Source organism: Saccopteryx bilineata, chromosome 1, assembly GCF_036850765.1.
Source record: "Saccopteryx bilineata isolate mSacBil1 chromosome 1, mSacBil1_pri_phased_curated, whole genome shotgun sequence".
Classification (NCBI taxonomy): Eukaryota; Metazoa; Chordata; class Mammalia; order Chiroptera; family Emballonuridae; genus Saccopteryx; species Saccopteryx bilineata.
Genome location: NC_089490.1, coordinates 330292286 through 330299933, shown reverse-complemented (window position 1 = coordinate 330299933; position 7648 = coordinate 330292286).

Genomic DNA, 7648 nt, shown 5'->3' with positions numbered 1-7648 from the left:
TCGGCTTACATACAGGAATGTACTTCCCAAAGTTGGAGTATTTGAAAATAAAAGCAAATGCTTTTAATAATATGTAGACTGAAAATCTTAAAAATCATAGTAATATTGATAGTTTTTCAGTAGAAGTAGAAAGCTCTACTATGTTTCTAGTGACCCCCCAAGTCTGTTAAAGAGAGGTCAGCTGACAATCATCTCACCCCAATAAAAAACACTTTTCCCCCCATGTTCTCTTATCTTTATATTTAGAAATATTAAATTTTTTGGAGTAATTCCAACATAGATACATACAATCTTGTATTTTTCATTTAACCTGAGTATTTTGCTATTGTTTCACAATCATTATGAATGATGAAGTAGTATTCTGTTGAATAACAACTATGTAACCATTTTCCCTTTAATCCCACCAATGTTATTGAACATAAGCTTCAGTAATCAATTTATTGTATGCATTTTCTTATTTTAGATTACCCCTCAGGATAATTATTGAGAAATACAGTACTGGAGTAAATGGCATAAGCCTTTTAAAATAATTTAAAGATTGTGAAAGTATATATTGCCAATTATTTCCAAAGATACAGCGTGCAATTTCACCAGCCATGGATGCTGAAATAATAAACCATAGAAATTGATATGATTCAAGTAGAAATGGAGATGGAAAAGCTTGAGACAGGTTTGCTTGTGGCCAAGTCCATTTTCTGATTATCCTAGCATCACTGTACATTATTAGGACTATTAGCAAATGGTGTTAATATTTATTATCAGTTTTTTCAACTATAGCTTTTTAAAATCAGGAAATTATAAATGCTTGTAGTTGATAATTTGAAAATGCAGAAATATATTAAGAACAAAATCCACAATGATTTTATCACCTAGAAGTAGGTACTAAATCACTAAAATAACTCATTGGTAAATTCAGTTCCAGTGTTTCTGATTTTTTTCCTCTCATTTTTTTCTCCCTAGGCATTTATTGGAATATCAGGAATATAGAGACTAAAGTGATAACATACATAATTTATATAGCCTTTAATTCTACCTCCTGATCCCTACCCCTACCCAATACACACATAGTATAAGTACTGCTACATAGTATCTTGACATTAGGCCCATATTCTGAAAGCAGCGCTATAGAGTAGTTAAGAGTAAAGTTTTGGAGTCAGACTAGGATTCAAATCCTAGTTCTACAATACAGAGTTAAAATACTTAAATCTAATCATTTTAGGACATCTCTCTGGGCTTAAATTTTCTCTTCTGTAAAATATAAATAATAATGCTGTATAGATATGTAATTGTTGCTAGTATTAAAATATGTAAGTAACTTGCAAAGCTCTTAATACACTAGCTTGCCCATGGTAGGAGCTCAATAAATGAAATATTCTTTTTTTGAAATGAAATCTTCTATCTAAGTAGTACACCTGAATGGTATTAACTCCTATTGCTATAAATGCCAATATTTTCTTAGACAACAATAGGAGATTCTGGTGCCATTGAAGTGGTTTCCAATGTTTTTCTTTTAGAAATAACATCTCTAAGACATTAAGAACTATATACAAGAAGGTTCAGACTAGCTTAATAGTACATGTTGCTATAAACAGTACATGAGATTATTAATACTTGTCAGAAATATAGTAAAAATATATTCATTGCTTACCACTAGTCTTGTGGCTAAAGTTTCTCATTGTTTTGATCAGATGAAGTTTGTCTTCTAGTAGAAGCGTCAGGAATAGCTGTGAAATCAATAATCTCTGAGTTCTTACATGTTTAAAATAGCTCTTCTATAGACCTGATACTTGAAGGAAGGCTTGAGTGGATATAAAATTCTTTGTTCATACTTGTCTTCTAAATATTTTTGAAAATATTGCTTAATTATTATGATTTCTGTGTGTTTTTTTTGGTAAAGATCGGACATCTGACATTAGTTACATGCTAATGTAAATTCAATTAAAAGTACTACATTGAAAATAAAATATTTGTTTTTATTATAACAATATGAATACCAATTTTATTGAGGCACAACATCAGAACACAAACAATATTTTTACCAAATTAAGAAACTTGTTAAACAAAAATGTACTTGGGATTAGTGGTGTTGCATGTATAATTTTATTTACTTAAGCTGTAATGGTGTACTAATTAAAATAGAACTGTGAGAATTTGCAAATATATTTTACATAGAATGACTGGACTGATTTTTTTTGGGTGGAAGCTATTTTGAATAAAAAACAAAATTAGAGGGGAAAAAGAAAGTAAAACCTCATCAGAGCAGCACAAGTTTTCTTCTAGCTTCCCTGCATCAATCAAACTTTTAGAAATGTCCTGAAATGATTTCACTACTCTAGAAATCAATATAAATATCCTACAAATAGCACTGTATATTTTGTATAATTCTCCCAAAACTTGGTTACTTTTTTCAAACTAAGCTGAATGTCTTCAACCAAATTAGTTCAATACTTTGGATTGCTTAAAACCCTTCAGCTTTTGAAGTTCTTATTGAATTGAAATAAAAAAAAAAAACAAATTATAGGTGAGTGGATAAAAAAAGATATGGTACATTTACAAAATGGAATACTATGAGGCCATAAAAAGAAGAAAATCTTGCTATTTGCAACAGCACGGATGAACCTGGAGAGCATTATACTAAGTGAAATAAGTCAGTCAGAGAAAGATAAGTATCATATGATTTCACACATGTGTGGAATCTAATCAACAAAATGAACTAACAAGCAAAAAAAGACAAACTGATACATAGAGAGCAGCTGACAGTTGTGAGAGGTGAGGGTTGGACAGGGAGGTGGGGAAATGGAGCAAAAAGGACAGAAAGAAAAAATGCGTGGACCCAGAAAGCAGTGTGTGATTGCTGGAAGGTGGAGGAGGTAATGGGAGGGATAAATGGTGATGGACAAAGACTTGACTTGGAGGGGGGCAGTCAACACACAATATGATGTACAGAGATGTGTTATAGAATTAAGCATCTGAAACCTGTATAATAATGTCACTCTAATAAATTCAATAAAAACAAAAAAATACAAAATAAACAGACAATAATACACTAAAACTTATTTCTAGAAAGCCAAGGAGAAAATAAAACATAAATAAGAAGTACTGATAATAATTTTTTAAATTAAAAAACATACATTTTTATGTTTATACTCTTTAGTACATACACACATACACAATTATTTGAAGAGTCAAATTTGGTAATGTTGTTACTCATATTTGAATTTCTGTAGGCTGTAATCCCAACAGAAGCAATTTATTAAATGCTCACATCAAAATTATAAAGTACGTTTTCTTACAACAAATAATCATTTATTTTTACTTCTAAAACTTTTGATTCTAAGCTGGTATTTTTATTAGTTTTAATAGCATTACAAAATGGGAGGTGAGCATCATACACAGTTTATCCCTGCTTTACATTCTCTTGGCCCACTATTTCACTTCGGCCATTGTGGATGAGCCTGAAAACATCTCATTCAATTGGCATCACATACCTTTTGCTGTCTAGGCTTCTCTGGTGCTATTGTGTAAAATGCCCAATAAAGTCCAGTCAGCCAATCAAATGTTTACCAAAACTGGAAGAAGTAAATATTTACTGGTGCAACTTTTTAAAATGTATTTTTATTTTTTTATTTACTTATTGAATTTATTGGAATGACATGGCTCACCAAACTGTACAGGTTCCAACTGTACAACTCAATATAACACCATTTACACAACACATGGTGCACCCTCCATCCCAAGCAAAACCTCTTTCCATCTCCATTTTCCCCCACTTTGCCCTCCTCCCCCTACTTCCACTCTCAATTTCCCTCTGGCTATTGCCACCCTGTTGTTTATATCTATGTGTTATGTATATAAGTTTTCTGGCTAATCTCTTCATCTGATTCTGTCTCAGGTGGACAATTCTAAGGTACAGTCTATAAGGCTTCTTAGAAGAATTGAGCCCCAGCTACTTACTGCCGTAATAATACTGCTCAATAATGTATCCTAGAATCTACTTTTTTCCTCCCTTCTCTTCCCAGTGTCCCAATTCTCTCCTTTGGAATCAATTTCCTAAAATAAACTATTTACTAGCTTTTGTCTCTTACACTGCTGTTGGAGAGGATCAGATGAGATAAATTGAAATATGTGCACTCTTACTGAACAAATTTCCCCCCCCCCTAAATTAAAGCTTCAAAAAATGACATTTATCAGGGGGCAGCAAGATGGTGATGGAGTAGGCAGACGTACCAACTTCCACCTCCCAGAACCAAAGTGGATTACAACTTAATTTTAAGAACCATCATCTGGAAAAACCAACTTTGGACTAAACTAAAAGGACTCTTTAACCAAGAAACACCAAAGAAGCCACACTGAGACAGTAGGAAAAGTGGAAACACAAAGAGGGCTGCCCAGCTTCCTGGAGCGAACAGCAGCCTGAAGAGACTTGTGTGGCAGGAAGTGAGTTTAGCGGAGAGGGGAGGGTCCTGGGCCCCAGGAATAAAGCCCCAGTCTGCAGCCCCAGAACCTAGAAGAAGCATATGGACAGTATTTAGTTGTGAAACAAGGCAGGATACTGTTTGTGAGAAAAAGACAGATTTCTCAGACCCAGGATTCTTCTTAAAGGGACTGTGTAGAAAACCTCTTTTACAACCACTCACCCAGGGCTCTGGAGGACAGGGAGAGATGAGAGGACCAGAGTAGCAGGAAGAGAGTGTAATCTAGGAGGCACAGGAAGAAACACTTTGAGGGACAGCCACCCTAACCCCTGGGCTGAGTCACACCACAAATCTAAAGTGAATATTTCCCCTGGAACCAGCAATACCAGCAAAGGGAAGCAGGACACCAGCCAAACAAGCTCTCCTGCGGCACTCAGAGCAGAGTTGCTTAGAAGGAGGGAGCCTTCAGGAATACACTATTGAGTGCTAGGGTCTGAGCTACAATACCCCCACCCACACTGCTGAGAGCTCACTGGAGGGCGGGTAGCGGCGGGACACAGAAGCACAATCCCATTGGTGGGAGCAGAAGCCGGCCCAGCCACTACTGAGGCCAGGTGTGAGCTCAGTCTCATCTGGAGGGGGCAGAAGGGGCACATGAAAGCAGTCTGACCTGGCTGTGGGCCGGGTAGGCAAGAGTGATCCTGCCTGCAGGAGAAAGGCAAAGGCCAGGGAACTGCAGGGACCTGAGGCTGAGCACGGGCACACAGCCTCGCCTGACCTGTGGAGCTGGGGCTTGCAGCCTGACACACACAAGCACAGCTCCACCTGTGGGGGCTGAGCAAAAGCCCGGAAACAGGCAGAGACCCATGGCTGAGCATAGGTGCGCAGCCCTGCCCATGGAGCCAAGGCCTGCAGCCCAGGGTGCAGTGTGCAGCTACACCTGTGAGGGCGGGTTGAAGGCCAAGGCTGCCGGAGGCTTGTAGACCCAGACACATGAACACAGCCCCTCCCATGGAGGAGAGGCCAAAACCGCAATGACAGCAGCAGCGACCTGGTGCCGGCAACGCCCATATCCAAATTCCCGAGGCAGTGACAGAGTGGGTGGCGGTCCTGCAGACAGACCACACCTACGGAACACAGAGGCCACACCCATTGGATTCCGGTGGCAACACCCTTCATATACACAGACAAAATGGGGAGGCAGAGAAATGCAACCTAAAAGCATCAAGAAAAATCCCCAGAAAAGGATTTGAATGAATCAGATATAGCCAAATTACTGGATGCAGAGTTTAAAATAATGATTGTTAGGATGCTCAAAGATCTTAGAACAACAATAGACAGACATAATAAACATCTAAATAAAAAGATAACAAGTATAAAAAAGGGCATTGAAATAATAAAAAAGAATCAATAAGAAATGACAAATACAATATCAGAAATGAAGACCACATAGAAGGAATTAAAAGCAGGATGAATGAAGCTGAGGATCAAATCAGTGAGTTAGAGGATAAGATAAAGGAAGGCATGGAAGCAGAGCAGCAAAAAGAAAAGAGATTCAAAAAGTCTGAGGAAACTCTAAGAGAGCTCTGTGACAACATGAAGAGAAATAACATCTACATCATAGGGGTTCCTAAAGAAGAAGAGAAAGAACAAGGGATAGAGACTTTGTTCAATCAAATCATAGCTGAACACTTCCCTAAATTGATGCAGGAAAAAGTCACATAAGTTCAAGAAGCACAGAGAATTCAAAAGAGAAACCCAGAGAAATCTACACCAAGACATATCATAATTAAAATACCAAAGCTAAGAGATAAAGAGAAAGTATTAAAAGCTGCTAGAAAAAAAAAAAGGCTATCACCTACAAAGGAGCCCCCATAAGGATGACATTCAACTTCTCTACAGAAACACTTGAGGCCAGAAGGGAACAGCAAGAAATATTCAAAGTAATGCAGAACAAGAGCCTACAACCAAGACTACTACAACCAAGACTACTTTATCCAGCAAGGCTATTGTTTAAAATTGAAGGAGAAATAGCTTCCCAGACAAAAAAACAGTCAAGAAATTCATTAGAACCAACCCAATGCTGCAAGAAATGTTAAGAGGCCTGTTGTAAACAGATCAAAGGCAGAAAAGAATATAGCAAAAGAGAAGTACAGCTTTAAAGAATAAAATGGCAATAAACAACTACATATCAATAATAACCTTAAATGTAAATGGATTAAATCAGTGATAGTCAACCTGGTCCTTACCGCCTACTAGTGGGCATTCCTGCTTTCATGGTGGGCGGTAGCACAGCAACCAAAGTATAAATAAAAAGATAGATTTAACTATAGTAAGTTGTTTTATAAAGATTTCTTCTGCCAATCTTAGCGAAAATCTGACATAAAGTACTTGGTAAGTAATTATTATTATATGCTTTAACTTGCTGTACCTCTGCTTTATAAATTTTATAAAGTAAAGTTACTTCCCAACTTTATAAATCACCATTACTATGGAATTGGTGGACGTTTAGAAAATTTTACTACTTAACAGAGATACAAAAGTGGTCGGTAGGTATAAAAAGGTTGACTGTCTCTGGATTAAATGATCCAATCAAAAGACATAGGGTAGCTGCATGGATAAGAAACAGGACCCATACATATGCTGTCTACAAGAGACGCACCTTAAAACAAAAGATGCACATAGACTGAAGGTAAAAAGATGGAAAAAATATTTCATGCAAATGGAAATGATAAAAAAGCTGGGTAGCAATACTTATATCAGACAAAATGGACTTTAAAACAAAGACTATAGTAAGAGATAAAAAGTCACTACATAATGATAAAGGGAGCAATTCATCAGGAAGATATAACCATTATAAATATCTACGCACCTAATATAGGAGTACCTAACTATATAAAGTAGACTTTGATGGATATAAAGGGCAAGATCAACAGCAATACTATAATAGTAGGGGATTTCAATGCCCCACTAACATCACTAGATAGATCCTCAAGAAAGAAAATTAACAAAGAAACAGCAGACTTAAAAGACACACTACATCAACTGGACTTAAGATATCTTCAGAACCTTTCAGTCTAAAGCAGCAGAATATACATTCTTTTCAAGTGCTCACGGTACATTCTCTAACATAGACCACATGCACAAAAGCAATCTTAAAAAATTTAAGTAGATTGAAATCATATCAAGCATTTTCTATAATCACAATGGCATGAAACTAGAAATCAACCACA